At 42.9% G+C, this 15,456-nt stretch overlaps 1 protein-coding gene across 9 annotated transcripts in view; it reads left to right on the top strand.

The window, feature by feature from the left end:
- The window catches only part of ATXN1 (ataxin 1), a 212,324-nt gene that overhangs the window by 111,888 nt on the left and 84,980 nt on the right, over nt 1-15,456 (top strand). For all 9 annotated transcript variants that reach the window (XM_055800121.1, XM_055800120.1, XM_055800124.1 and 6 more), the window contains one exon: nt 13,948-14,071. The gene's annotated coding sequence lies outside the window, so the exon portion shown is untranslated. The remainder of the gene's footprint in view (nt 1-13,947; nt 14,072-15,456) is intronic.

A 15,456-nucleotide genomic window follows, 5' to 3' on the forward strand; every position in this document is an offset into this window, starting at 1 on the left:
GAGCTGGGGAGGAATCATAGCCGTGCATGGAGAAATGGTGTTGAGAGGAGTGCAGAGGGAAGGCCACATATCCCAACTTCCCAAGTGCAGAGCTTCTTTGTAGCACCTCAGCTTGGCCCAGCCAGGTGCCCATGATGCGGTGGTGAGCTAAGAGTGGGCTGGGACTTCCTTGCAAAGTGATTAATGCAATCTCCAAATGCTATGAGGGGGAGTCATTCCTGAGCAGTGGTGGGAGTTTTTTTTCCCAGGGTTAAGCACTGTGCTATTCTCCTTTAAACCAGAGAGATGAGAGTCCGGCAGAGGGATATGAAAAATAGATTAGCTTAAATTGAAACATGGCATCTGGAACACCTCAAACTTTGGCAGACCTCAAGATAATACTTCAAAGTTGTTCAGCCCCACAAGGTACGGTATAATTTTCTGTTTGGTGAACATATTACTCTGGAACTGGAGTCAGTCTTGGGGCTTCCCTGTGCTGGGCACTGTCACTCTAGCTACAAGATAGCTCCTGGCTGAGCTGACTGAGCTTGCATGCTCTGAGCTGCATACATGCCTGTTCTCCATCTCCACAAATATTTAGCAGTAAACATTTACCCTGAATTGGTTTTACCACATTGAGCAACAAAGTGTAAATATACCCGAGCCTTACTGAACTAACTGTCTTTGCTCTCCTGAAATGCTCTTTCATATTTGAAAACCATTAAAGCCAAAGCAATGTCAATATTCTTTGTTTCATGACAGCGTGAAAAGAGCATGGCATCCTAATTAACCTGCAATTCAGATGTATGCAGGGACACTTGGAAAGCGCTGGGCTCCCTCAGCTCACTGCAGTTTGGCAAGTATCTGTCTCACTTCCTTGATCGGATCTGGCCACTGAAGAGAATTTAGCACATTATCTGTCATTCTGGCATTGATGAGGTGATTCCCCAAGTTTTCCAAGGGCAGTGAGTGCCTGTAATTGTCACCATAGTACGTGGACCTGCTGCTTTGAGAAAGCAAGTCAGCCTAGTTCAGTTTGCTTAGCCACGTGAGTCTGGAGCTCATTCTGAAATACAATTAATATATGCCTGCATATAGGTAGGATTGTAGGTTGTAAGACTACTAATTGGTTTCAGTGTTGTTTGCTGCTTGAATATTGGGGGTTTTGTTGTCTAAGGTAAAAAGAACATAATTATTTTTAGCTTATAATGAAAACCACATTTCTCTTAAATGTCTTGATATGAAGTAATTTAAACTAAATTTCTGCACAAATAATTTCCAAGAGATTGGCTGTCAAGTATGATAAAAAAAAATCTGTACTCTTGCAGGGACCCAATAAGACTTTGCAAATTTAGATTTATTTTCAACGTTAAATGTGGTTGAAGATGTCATTTTTTAAACAGCACTTTTAGAAGTAGTTAGCTTGAAAGTATAGCAATTCAAAGCACAGAGGGAATGATTTTGAAGTGTAAAGTCTTGAAACACAACGCAGAGGTTGACAGTTTCACTACAATTAGAAGCAAGGCAGGCACAACTCCCACTTCTGAAAACTTTCCTATCGCACTGCTTCCTCTCTTGGCCTAGAAAACCTCAAAAAAAACCCAACCCTTTGAGTGGCTTTGCTTATTGACTTAGCATAGTTATACTCAATAGCATTAGGAGACAGAGCAGAAAGGGCTGCCAAATCTGTCTGTAAAGAATAATCTTTACAGAAAGCTTCACAGAGGTATTTTTTTCACATGCTTTCAGTCTCCTGAGAGTGCTGCTTTTTTGAGGAAAGCAAGTTTTAGGGTGTTTTTTTTTCCTTTTATTTTTTTAACAAGGCTTGTTTTGTTAGGAAACCACTCCCTTCTGCTTCTGCATTTAGACTCTCTGCTAATTGCCTTTTGGTCGATGACATTTTCCATGAATTGCCACATTCTCCCACACTGTTACAACTTCACACTGATTATGTTATGTTATGTGGCACTTCTGCCTGCTGTCTTTGGGAGGAGTGACTGAGAGAAGGATATGGTGTACCTGGGAAATTGCAATTCATTGCTTTCGGAGTGAAGTTTGCTGGAACCGAGTTTTGTAGCTGCTGAGACACGGCAGAGGCTGTTCCTCCCAGGCTGAGCTAGGTGGCAAGGGTAGGTGGGATCAAGAGGGTACCCTGTTACTGTGTCAGTTTAAGCACCGCTCTGCTATGTGCTGATGCTGAGGGGTTTGCATCAGAAGTCATGACAAGGTGGTGTGTGGTGTGTCAGGCTGATATTTTTCATCCTAGTTGCACACTGTAGTGGGAAGCCAACCCCAAACCCTGGTGCCAGAGAGGGTGTGGGAAGGGGCAGTCATCGTGGACACTTCTGTCTCACTGAGCCCCTTGGGGTGCCCACCGAGCCCAAACTGCAAGCCTGTGTTTCTCCCAGGGCCTGGGGACAGCTCAGGTTTGTTGTTAGCCCAGCTCTGTCCTCTGCAGCAAAACCTCCCAGAGCTGCATGTAAGATCATTGCTGATTGAAGTTCCAGTGCTGCCGACACGAGGACTGGATGTAGCAGGGTTGTTCAGCACAGCTAATCCACTTAAACCGTGGAGCTCATCTGCTGATCTGCGGGGTGACGGCACTCCTAGTTGGGGTGGCTAAAGAGGCTTTGGCTTGGGCTAGCACTTCAGGGCAATCAAAACCTGCAGCTAGAGCTGAGCATATGGTTATAGTAAGTTGGCCCTGACCCAAACAAACATGGTTAAAAGTGAGAGGTTAGGTGGGATAACCTTCTCTACTTAAGCCTTGTCTTAGCTCATGGAGCTGATCAAGACATTCAAGTGCTTTTCCAATCTAACTGCTTTGATCGAAGGTAGGGCTTACTTGGCCTGTGAACTGGGATGAGCTTTGCCAGTAAAAGCCTGATTTTTTAACTAGGATAATTACATCCACAGTGCTAGCAGGTAAGGTTTCTGCTTTAATCGTATCACTGCACATAGTCTTTTACAGGTAGAAAACCTGTGATTTCTGACGTAATAAGCGTGGTTGGGTCCCACCTACGCTGTGGCTATTGGCAGCGGTGCCCGATGAACAGCTGGTGGTGTAACAGGATCTCTGAGTACATTAGTCTGTTGTCCAGCCTGTGACATGAGGGTTTTCACCTCAAAGTGGTGGTTAAAAAATTCAGGTCCATCCAACATGCCAGCAGCAGTGCCAGCTGCAGGCAATCTCAGCGTGGCCTTTTCTGCCACGTGATGGTTGGCAGGGATGGCTGCAGCCCACCAGAGCAGGCAGTGGTCACTGCTCCTGCCCTGCTGCTGTTTATTCTGGATAAAACCTTTGTTTATTCAGCCTTACCCTTTTTTGTAGTTGAGGGGAAAGGGAGGGGGAGTATGAGGAGCAGCGTGCAGTACATGTACACTGCTGAGTCCTCTACTATCCCTCCTGCAGTACTAGAAGGCGTCTGCAGAGGCTAAAACTTGGTTTCCTTTTGCGAAAAGGGCTCATAATGTTCCCACAGACCAAATTCTTTTCTGCTGCTAATCCTTGCTTGATGCAGGGAGGTGGAAACGGGAGTGCTGTGGGTCCAGTTGATTCTGGTCCCACTGCAAGCCGATGAAACCAGGGACCACTCTCATGCCACCCATGCAGCCGAAAGAGGCAGAAATGAAGGCAGGGCTCTTAACTCTCTCTGAATTTCAGGAAAGGCCGAAACTGGTCTGTTGGAATGAGGTGAGAACCAGGAAACAGGAGGACCTGTGTTGCATAGCTTTGAGCAGGTCAGTTATCCCTTCTCCAGTGAAATTCCCCTTTGCATAAGGTATGAATAATAATATCAACTTACCTTGCAGGGGTGTTACGGAGTATGCAGTTAATTTTTCTTTTTTTTTTTTTTTTTTTTTTACAATGTTTGTAATATCTAAAACCCTAAATGAGTGCAAAGTATTATTGGGATTTAATTTTATTGAGGGTTAAACATTGGTGACGTGCCCAGCTGAGCATTCACTGGCAGCAAGCTAGGCAATTGACCAGCAGCAAGCGTGTTTGGCAGCAAGCAATGGACAAAAAAGGAAAACAGGGCTAACTTATTCCAGTCCTATGTATTTTTTTTCTCTCTTAGCACCATACGTTTCCCATGAAGCAGATGGAGGTGATCAAAATATCAAATTGGAATTCTGTATTTTAATAGACTTGAATTTTACTGTATAAAAGGCAAATAAAGGTTAACGGCATGAAGATTTGTCTTGTAGGAGGGTGAGAGAGTGGAAGTGCCTCCAGGCATGCCCTGAATGGCCCTTAAACAATGGCTTTTGGAAGAGTAGTTAGGTGGCTGATTTTGCACTGGGGTGGGGGGTGTGTGGGGGGTAGCATGCCAAGGGTGCTGGTTCCTGCACGTTTCATGCTGTTGCTGATGAAGGTTCTGCAGTGGACTAAAACCATGGAGGGAAATCACTTGGACAAGGTTGGTGCCTTGTGGCAGCAGCATAAGACAGGGGATGTGCAGGAGCTGGGTGTGTGTAGGGGCTCTGTGTGCAGGCGCGCGTGTTGGGGGTTGCTCCCGAGTTTGAAACATGAGTCAGTGCCAGACTCCAGCGTGTTTCTGTGTTAGAGCCTCTGAGTGTAAGAGAGGGAGAGACAGTATGTGTGATTTCTCCAGCTTACTCTTAATTTCGCATGAAATAGGGGCTTCCCAGTGGTGGGGTTACTCCAAGTGCGATCGCACCAGCAGGTCTCACGTTGCACCTCGGCATGTGTGTGCCTCACATGCATTTTGTTACAGCCTGCTCATTCTTGTTAATTTTTATTAGGTGTGAAATGCAAAGGCTTGTCCTAATTACCACTGGTAGATGATAACACAACTGAATAACAATCTTCTGATAATCAGGGTTAACTTCTGCCCTTGGATAATTACATGCCAGGATCACTGAAACTGGTGTATTCCTGGTAGAGAGGCAAAATTTGTCCCACACTTGCTGTATGCGTTAATTCAACTCTGTAACGGTGTCCTGAGGGACAGGGGCAAAGGTCAGCAAAGCAGAAAAGGATCTTTCCAGTGTCTTTTTTTAAGCTTTAGGCCAAAGTCTGCATCCTACCCTTGTTCTCACTGCATTTGAAAACATTGCCTGGCCCTGGATTTCTCAAGGTTTGCTTTCTTCCCCAAGTCTAAAAGCTGGCATGGTCACTTACCCAAACACAGTGACAGCATCAGCTCCACAGTTAACTTCTTATTTAGTGGTGTTTCTGAAAATGACAGTTGCTGCATGAAAACAAATGGTAGAGATGCAGCATATGTTGCACATAATGATAATTTATTGTCTTTTTTTAAAAATTACAATATAAAATTTAGGGGGCACATTTCCAATCCTGTGAAATTCATGGCGCAATGCCAGTTTATTTGAAAGAACCTTGTATTTGTCCCTAAATCTTCCAAGTCCTTAACTACAATTTCCTTTCTCACATGCCACTCACCTTTAAGACAGTACTCCTTTTTTGGCATTATTAATTATCATTATTGTTGTTGCTGTTATTATTCCAGGAGATCTGTATGGAAGGAACGCTGAAATCTGGATTAAAAATAGCATTTTCACGTCCTCCCACTCACTGTACTTCGTGCACAGAATGCCTTTTATAAATGCAGACTTGCTGCTTGGCTAGATAAAAGAAGCTGTCACTTCATTTCCATAACGAAGTCGTTCCCAGGAGAATTTCATTGTTTTAGCAATAAAATTTCTCTAAAAGGCCTCTTATTTTGCCTGAAAAAGGTAACAGAAATGAACTTCTGAGTGGTTATTTCACAAAACAATTAGGAGAAAGCAAGACTGTCTTGATTTGATGTAAGGAGATTTGTATGTGTATGAATTCCGTTTCGTGTAAGATAAGAATACATTCCTAACTGAAAATCAAGTTAAAAACACCTTCCCCACAACCTTACACAAAATCACAATTTTTTTTTCCTGTGCTTGCAGAGGCATCACACTTTATCAGCGCTCTCCTGAATAAATTTGGTCATATCCCTAAGTTCAGCCCTGTTTCAAAAGGCACTTGTGGGACTTCTGATTCAGATGCGTTCCTGAATTAAAGGCAGTCATAGATAATCATTACCAATTATTACAGTGCATTAGTTTTGTTACCGAGTACGTTCTTATTTTTGGGAAGGAATGATGGCTGTATGCTGTATTGAGGCTGAGTGCTCGGTGAAGCAGGGGCTGTGCTTTTGCTGTGTGTACATACACTAGCAAGTGTGGCAGCCCCCAGTCCCTCCTTGCCTGAGTGCAGCATGCTGCCACAGCCTTGCTCACCGCTTCTCCAGCATTTCTCACCCCTTTTCTCCAGCTGGTCTGTGTCCCGTGCCAGCATGACGTTCCTTTTCTCTGAATGCTGAACATGCTAAAGCATGTCAGAATTAGAGAAAGTCCTGATGTAGAAAGCATATGCACTAAGTGAAAGGACCTATGGCTTGTGTTTAGTTCTCTCCCTTTTTTCTTTTTTTTGAGGGGGTATCTCTCATTTGTCACCTGTTTTGAGCCATATTTGTGTTTTATTGGGTATGAATCGATGCACTTACTACTTCAGTCACCATAGACAGCCTACTACTCACAGCTAGGTACATGTGATCAGGAACAAAAGGGAAGAGGGGAAAAACATTTTCTTTGTAGTCAGGCGAGCCTTTATAGATTTGGCACCACACTTAAAATTGCGTTGTATTAAAGAAATGCAACAATTTCGGAAATTATTATTTATAGGAAGGTTTGTGAATTCAGGATGTGATATTCTGAGTCACCCAACAGCAAACATGTTTGCACTCCGGCTGGTATGACTCATGCTGGCATTTGTCTTAAGTGTGGCAATTGTTTTAGCCCTCTGCTTGGTGCATGATGAATGAAACGGCTGAGGTCCCCTGTTGCAGATTTACTACGTGCAGCTATGCTGGTAAATCTCAGGCTCAGCTGTAGAGTATTTCCTGTAACACACACACACACACATGCACACACATGCACATACACGCACATACGCGTGCGCACCCCCCCAAGTAATACTTTACTTTTAAATACTAGATTCATAGAAAGGAAATGCATAATTACAGTGCTGGCTTTTGCACCACATAAAGCACCCCACATCAAAAGGTGTTTGCCATTAATGTTTCAACAGGTAATCTCTGGATTTACTGCCAAGCCATGTTCCTGTTACTTAGCACTCAGTGTTGAAATCGTTGAAATCTCGGTTGTAAGCTAGCATCGTCATCTTAATCCTGCAAAAAAGTTATTCAATAGTGCCTTTGTTTTCCAGCACTGTTTCATGTTGCATCAGCAGCACAGAAGATGTGGCCACGCTGGAAGCGGGGAGAAGGTTAAGGGTGGGTTCTGGGCTGGCTTCCTAAGGAAGCAAGGCTCACGTGGTGGCATTGTTTGTGCCTGCACCCATGTGTGTGTCCCCAGCCTGGCGGCTCCTGTTACTTGGGTCCTCTTCAACCCACCCTGCTGCACGGGTAGAGGCTACAGGGAAGCTGCTCCCTGAGAGCTTTGTGTAAGTAGGCAGATGAATAGCTGTGGGAAGCTGTGGCTGAGCCCAGTGAGGCCCCAGCTCAATTCTTACTGGCACCAGGGAACTGGTATGGTGGGCACCTGCTGAGATTGCTGCTGCCACCAAAGATCAAGCCTTTTTGCTGGTGTTTGTTAGTGCTGCAACCCACTGAACTGTCTTTTTCAGGTGGTTTTCTCTTTGGCTTGTTAAAATACTGCAAATAAACAGAACCTCAGCCCGTGGTTTTGGTGCTGCTGTGCTTTGGGGCTCAGGGCATTTGGATTCCCCCTTAACACTGTTTGTTTGCGGGAGAGCTGTGGCCGTACGTGTAAGGAAGGCCTAGCCCTTGAGCTCGTTCTCGTCTGCAACAAGTTACAAGAGTGCTGCAGTTCTTCAAATACGCAGGAGGCTCATTGTCTCAACTCAGGGCTGAGCTGCATTTTTTGCATAATAGCTTCCACAAAAGAAAAAGAGAAATACTTGTCATGTAACAGAAACATCCAGAGTGGTTATTTTTATTGCTTATATCTGTTCAACATAACTGGCTCTGAGCCTGAATTATTATGGACCGTTCGCATTCTTTTTCCAATCTTTTCTGCACAGAAGACCTGTAGGAATGACTTTGTTACAAACACACAGACAATAGAGTTGTTTGTACTTAAAACCCCTGTGCGAGAATGAAGAAAGTTGGCATGCTAAGAAAAATGTAAATCTGAGTTGAAATCCCCCCCACCTCCCACTATTCCTGGTTTGACAGCCATGAGAAAGTGGCAAATAGGGGGTGCTTATGTTATAAGGATAATATATAATAGGGATATATATAAAACAGGGATGTTAATGGGGTGATGGATTTTTATTGAAAAATACATCGACAACTGATAGGAGGTATTTGTGAGGTTTTTTCTTCCAGTTCTGTACTGTTGCTTCTTAAGACAAAACAGTCTAGACATGATTCTGTTAGTTTTCTTTTCACCTGGTGGCATCGTGTGTGGCAACCCCTGCCCACCTCTTTACTTGCTCTCTTAATGTCTTATGCTACGCTCTCGTTAGGGGGGAAATCTCATAGAACTTAGGAACTAAGCACAGGGCTAAGCACAGTTTAACCTCAAGTCTTGTTGGAGAAACTGGGTATTACTGGTAATAACAGTTATCACTACATAATATTTAATATTATATAACAATTACCAGTAAGTACATAAAGGGTATGGTTGTGATTGATGTTATTTGTATAAAGGGGATGTCTCAGATGTGCTGGTCAAATTTGTATTGTTATTAAGCATCATGTAAACAGAGTGTGAGTTCAAGCTGGCATCCATGTTTTCATATGTACAACTGCCCCCATGGTGTTGAACCTTCATCTGTTTTCCGATTGATTGCTCGTTTGAAGGTGTTTGGGTTAGGGATAGGGTAACGAGAGCAGTGGGGACCACTCTGGGAACAAAGTTGCTTCCATGGTTTCCAGATAATAGGTTTGGAAGGATGGATATCCAGTGAGCAGGGCTGAAAAATCCCATTCCCAGTGTGCTTGCATAGGTTGCTAAAATGACAAGCAGTTTTCCTGAACCTTAAGTCATGAAAAATACCTGCTGTGGATGAAATAATGATGAATAATGTTTTTTTAGATTAAATCTTGGGACACCGATTTTTAGATGACTAACAGTTAACATTAGTTGTGCAGAACCATCAGTCATCTTCAGCAGTGGCTCCTGCACTGGAGGCTGTGAGCTGCAGCCTTACCCCTTCAGCCTCACGTGCTGGTGCTGTCTGCCTGCTGGTTGCAGACAGGTGCTCCCATCCAGCAACACTTCATTCTCCTAGTGAGTAAGCACTCACACTGGCAGTGCCATTCACACAGGAAAGATGTGCTGGGCTGGGGCACAGCCCATGGATGTGTTCACAGTGCTGGGGAAGGTCACATACATGAATTATTCCCCCTGCTGCAGATTGTGGGGCAGGATGGATTGCTTCCTTGTCTGACCCCCATGGTCTGCATGGTTTTCTGGTTTAGGTCCTGCAGGGTATGCCAAGTACCGACAACTTGATTTACTATTCCCTTAAAGCCAGATACAGTTATTCATGCTGCACAGAGCAGGTGTAATGCCTTGTGAAGTTGGACACTTCACTATGGACCACATGCAAAGCCATGGGAAGTGCTTGTGTATGTGACAAAGCTGTGGAGAATCAAGCTTGAGATGAGGAATGGATGCTAAACAAAAATCGGAGTGATGCCTGCCTGCTTTATGCAAACAAATCCCATTTTGTGCTAAGGTGATACTGCTTCACCATAGCCTTAAAGTGTGTTTGAAATTGTGATGTAAGTCTTTTTTACACTAGCAGAACAATTGATGTAAAGATGACTTGACCCCATCAGGAGCAGCCTTTGTACACTAGATGTGATGAGATTTTCAAATTGTTATGAGATTTTCAGATGGGTAAAGCTTGGCATGGCTGGTGTCGAGAAGCTTTTATTAACTTGAAATCTGAAAGATAGTTAATTTTTGGTTGGTTTATGGGTTAGGGTGGGTTTTTTTGTTTGTTTGTTTGTTTCCATGAGAATTTTTTCTCTATGTGTAAAATCAGCAAAACCTGTTGAAAATAATTTAGAAGTTTTTTCCTGACATGATAGATGATACGCACATTAGGTAATTGAAATCGCACATGCTCCAGGAAGATGCAACCTCGCCTTTCCCATTTGTGGTGGGGCAGGACTGAACCTGTCTAAAACTGTTTCGGGCAGAGGGGAGAATAAAGGAGGAAATGAATTATGGTTTTATTTGAGTTGAAGGATTAGTTGTGGGATAATAGCAAACAACGAAACAATTTGGGAGCAACGTTGCCATCTCTTAAACATTTTTATTAGCTTATGCTGATTTGTGAATTAGGAAAACCGAATGACATGATGCAAGAGAGCAAGGAATGGCAATTAAAAACCTGCAGGAAAGGGCTAGAAAAACAGTAATCTCTCACTGCCTGCTCTTCAAAGCAAGATGGAGAGCATGACCTTTTCTTGGAATAAACACAGGGTATTGCACAGAGCTGACTTCTGGTTTTCAGTTTTGCCAATTTGCAGTTGCTCGCTTGTACTGTGGTTCTTACATGTTGATTGCCCTGGGGTCCAATTTTACTATCTTAAATACTCCCAAGAAGTACTTCCATGTTCTTTGATTTGAGGTCTCTTCATCTCTCGGTTACACTTCTAATCTCTCAACTCAATGTCCTTTTTAGCACTCAAAGGCAGGGCTATGCTGTGATGTTTGAATAACCGTAATGTTGTAGGACCATGAACAACAGCTTCCTTGTGTAACACTTCCCATGTATAGCTGAGATGTGATCAGTAAGCGTGATATTGCTTCACCATAGCCTTAAAGTGTGTGATAAGGATTCATTGATCACATTGAAACTTCAGTTGCAAAGCCTGGTTAAAACCTAGTTGTACTGCAAACCAGCCTTCCTTGATGGTCCCTCCAAGTTGTGACTCTTTTGTATATTCCAAGAAGAGCAGCTGGTCACATCTGCATAGCAAAAAGATTGTCTCAATTAGGGAATGAGTACTCTGCCTTTCAGGCGAGGATTGTGCTTCAGTATCTCCCTGTGCGTCCGGAAGGTTGTACTCTGCTGTCTTTAAACCTTAAGCATAAAAACATCTGGGAACATTTGCAGGCAGACGTGCCTTGCCCCTTGCAAAAAGAAGCGCCTACGGGTAAGGTCAAATGTGCAAGTTGTAGCAGATTAAACTAGCTTGTGAAACTATAGCGAATCATCTGCTCCATAATAAGCGGCTGTGTGTGCAGTGCAAAGGCACCCTATGGTAAATACAAAGTCTCTCTCCCTTTTTTTCCCGGAGAGGTAGGCTGTCTTGCTTCATGTCATCTCTCCTATGAAATAAGACTGCATGGAGATGGGTGTCTGCCACAGAGCACCACTGCACTGTGTCGCACAGATGCTGCTTGTGACTTGTTCCCGTGTCCACGTGACGGCAGGGGTCTGCAAGACAAATTCCAGACTGACAGCAAGGTAACGGCAGAGTTAGCATGCAACACTTGCTCCTGTTTCAGTGGTTGGAGCTCCAGTACAGGCAATTTGAGCCTTGTTTAACTTGAACAGAATCAAAATCCTAATCTTGCCTGTTGAAGTTCGTGGAAGGACGGAGTGTGGTGGATTTCAGCTCAGTGTTGCATGCAGGTGACTCCCCAGGGAGGCTCAGAGGAGCCTGTGCAAGCAGGAGCTACAAAATCTGACATGGGAGTTGAGGTGTGCATGGAGTAAACTTCCCTGGTCTTACTAAAAGTAATTGGAAGCAATCTAATTATGGCAGAAATGTTAAATATTTCCTCGTACTCCTTTGGATTCAGTTTTCAGGTTCCCCTGCATGTTGAATGGCAAGAGATGAAGATGAAACAAATTGAATTTTTAGATTTTTGGATTGCCAAATTATTGGGGAAAAAACCAAATAATTTTGAAAATGGTGACGTGTTTCATTTTAACACTTAGAAACAAAATGTTAACACTTAGAAACAAAATATTTTCAGTATTTTGAGCTTGGTTGTGGATTTTTATTTTCCAGTCCTGAGATTCATGTAGTTTAAAGAAGAAATAAGCAGATTGAAAAATTGGTTTGTGTTAAGCAAAATTTTGAGGGCTGACTTAAAAGTAGGTTTGGGTTTTCTTTCTCTTTTTGGTCTGCGTTCTGAAGTTACAAAGCTTGTGAGATCATGCCTGATGGTGTGCGTCTGTCTGATAAGCACCAGAGTCCCATTTTAGTAGAGGAGAGAAGCTGTTGACCAGAGTCCTGGAAGTGTAGCCAGGACCTGGGTATCTCAAGGATCTTGGGGTTGCAGTGCCTCTGTCACACAGCTGTTGTACTTCCAACTGCAAGTTTCTTAAGCCGTGAAGACTTTTGTAATGGGTATCTTGCATTGCTACAGTCCATGAGGGAGGGGACAAAGACACATAACTGAGACTAGTGGTCACTATCATCATTGCCAGCGTGCCTTGGAGAGTCCAACCATCTGGACTCTGCTTCACTCACTGCTCTGTGAGAGCTAAGCCTCAGCCGGTAAAACCAGTAATCTTACCCCAAAGCTGGATCACCTGGGCAAATACTGGTTCAGGTTTTGGAAGGTTTTGGAAGAACAGCACTACCGGCTTCTCCAAGGGCTACGCCTCTGCGAGTATGTCAGCAACGTCGTCGTTGCTTTGTATGTTTGACTAAAACAGACAGTCTCAGGGCTGTAAACTTTTTTGAATAGTTGTCATTGCATTGCCTTCCCTCTGCTCTTCACCCATGAACTGCTCCTGTCCATCTGTCTGACTTGTTTCCTGCCATCACGTAGGGTGAGATTCATCTGCATTCATCTGTAGCCATCTAATCTGAGCTCAGTGTCTAGACTCACTTTATGGAGGGAGAGCAGCAGACCTTTCTAGAGAGTGATTCATTCTGTCCTAAAGCAGATGCTTAAGACAGGTCAAATTAATCATTTTCTAGATTGCCTAGTTTCCTCCACTGAAAGTAAGGGAGCTTGTACTGTCTCAGGTGTAGACTTATGTCCTGTGTGTGTTTTCGGTTCAGGGACGTGGTTTCCACCATAGCACTGACAGGATGGGATCCATGGGCATGCATCCTGAAATTACATGTGAAATGTTTGGGGAGCCTTATGTCAAGGAGATAGGAAAGGTTTGTGGCACAAAGTGAAACTAAGACTTTAGGAAGTACAGGTAGACCATGGGAACCTGGCTGACAGAAAAAAATGTTCAGTTTGGGCCCTGTGGAAATACACTATTTTAGTATTCTTTGTAGGGTTCACATAAAAATGAAGCAGAGCAGTTTTCTCAGGCCCAAGGCTGAGGATAGTCTGATACCTTGTACAGTAGGTAAAAAAAATTAAGAGTTGGTCCACAAAGAAATTCCAGTCGAAAAATAAGTATGAAAGAATCTGCAGGATATTAAAAATCTCAGGTGTGAAAAATACTTCCTACTGAGGAACAGCAAGTGTGTGTGTGTGTTATTTTTGGTTTCAGTAGTACTCTGTTGCAATATTATAGATAACTACAGAAATAGGTGTTTGTGTCCCCTTAGAGGAATTCATTGAGAACAAAAATCTTTCTGTGTGGATCTCTCTGCACACCGTGGTCTTTGTTTGCAGACACTTTTCAAAACAACCCTGAGTAGTTTTTTCGTCCGTCCTCTTGTTATGGCAACAGAAGTATCCAAGAACTATTTTAATTATGTATCTGCCTCAGCAACTCTGAACTGGGTTTTAATTGTTGGTAATATGAAGTACGGAGCAAATGACTCTTCCTATCCTAGATCAGTGTTTGATGTACATGCATTCTGTACTGGAATCTCCATTGTGGGAGCTCATTAAAAATGCATTTGCTTCAAGGAGATTGAGGAATCAATTGTTCATTTGCTAAGCAGCTTTATGGGTTTTACTTTTTTTATTCCTTGCTTTCCTTTCTTACTTTGTTTTGCTTTTCTTTGACAGCTCCATCTTACTTTATTTGAAAGAAGAAAGCCAGTGAGGACCTGTGAGCAATCCAGCAGCTTCTGAAAAATCTTCATGCTAAAGGATAATCCAGAATTCCCCGAAGAAGAACGTAGTGAATGTTGTGAGTTCCTAGCAGTGATAACAAGTACTTGCAATTGTGTCTTTTGGGGGGGTGGTATCTGCACTGTAGTGTCTGCTCCCCTCCCTGTGATGTACTGGGCATCTTTTTGTTCTGAAAACAAAGGCAGGTGTGTTTGGATTGGGCTGCAAAGCCAGACTTGAATTTCTCTCCCTCTCTTTTTTTTTCTTTCTTTTAATGTCTTCAAGGGCAGAGTGGTGGTGTCTAAGGAAAGCCGCTGGGTTTCTTTTCCTTGGACTGCTATGGTTATTTAAAACATTATTACTGCTTTTTGGTTAAATATCTTAAGACTGCATTTGAATGCCTTGTGATTGTGTAGCCTAATAAGAGTGGAAAATATTATGGATATCAGTTAAGCAATCTACAGGTCAGATTCAGGAGTTTTATACCTGCTTGTATAATGTTTGATATTATTGGGCCACTTTCAAATTAGGGGAATGCAAATGTGGTTATTTATGCCTGGTATTCCAAACTCAAATTGCTTTGATCAGTTTATTATATTAATTTGAGTATTTTCAATACAAGTGCTCCTCTCAGAGGTTTGTGTTCATGGAAGTTAGAGTAGCACACCTTTCAGAGGGAAACACAGGCATACAACTAAGATCCTCATCCACATGTGGCATTTAACAAAAGAAACTGTTCCCATGAGGGACGGCTAAAGAAAAGGCATAAATATGTTTATGTTCATTGTTTTTTACATGAAGCCTACTGCTTTTCTGGGTCGAAGTGGGCAAATGTGCAGATCAAATGTAAACATCCTTACAAACAGAGGAAAACAAGAATTCTCTGCCTTCCTGGTTTGAGAATAATCGTTATTTTTGAATGAAGAAGGAACCTTGGGATTTTCAAAATTAGGTGAGTTAGTATTTAAATCCTTATGTCCAAAGTATGCGATGGCCCTTCAAGACATTAGTAGTGATAAAACAGCTGCAGATTCTTCCAGTTTGAGCAAATTAGTTTTTGCACTTTCCATAAATTTAGTAAATATAAGTATTTCTTCTGACTGCTGGGCATACCTTCTAGCTCCCTGAAAGCTGGATGCCCTCCTTGGCTCTGCTTTTCCCTTTGGGTTCAGGCTTTGGGAAGCAGATTGAGACAGAGTCTAAGCAGTGCAGCTTTCCCAAGAGCTACTTGCAAAATAAATGTTAGAGAAGACTGAAAAATCTTTATCATCTCTCCCCTTTCCTGCATGCTTTGATCTATGGTGGAATTGTTAAAGCTGACATTTGGACTTGTTAGTTGTTAGTACCACTATACTGCCAAGTTAGTAACTCATTGAGATGAATAAGGGGCCTCTGAGACCTGGAGCTTCGCACTGTCTATGTATCCAAGCAGACGTGGCCATATCAGCTTATTCCCACACTTGG

The sequence above is a fragment of the Falco peregrinus genome, chromosome 3, assembly GCF_023634155.1.
Source record: "Falco peregrinus isolate bFalPer1 chromosome 3, bFalPer1.pri, whole genome shotgun sequence".
In the NCBI taxonomy this organism is placed as follows: Eukaryota; Metazoa; Chordata; class Aves; order Falconiformes; family Falconidae; genus Falco; species Falco peregrinus.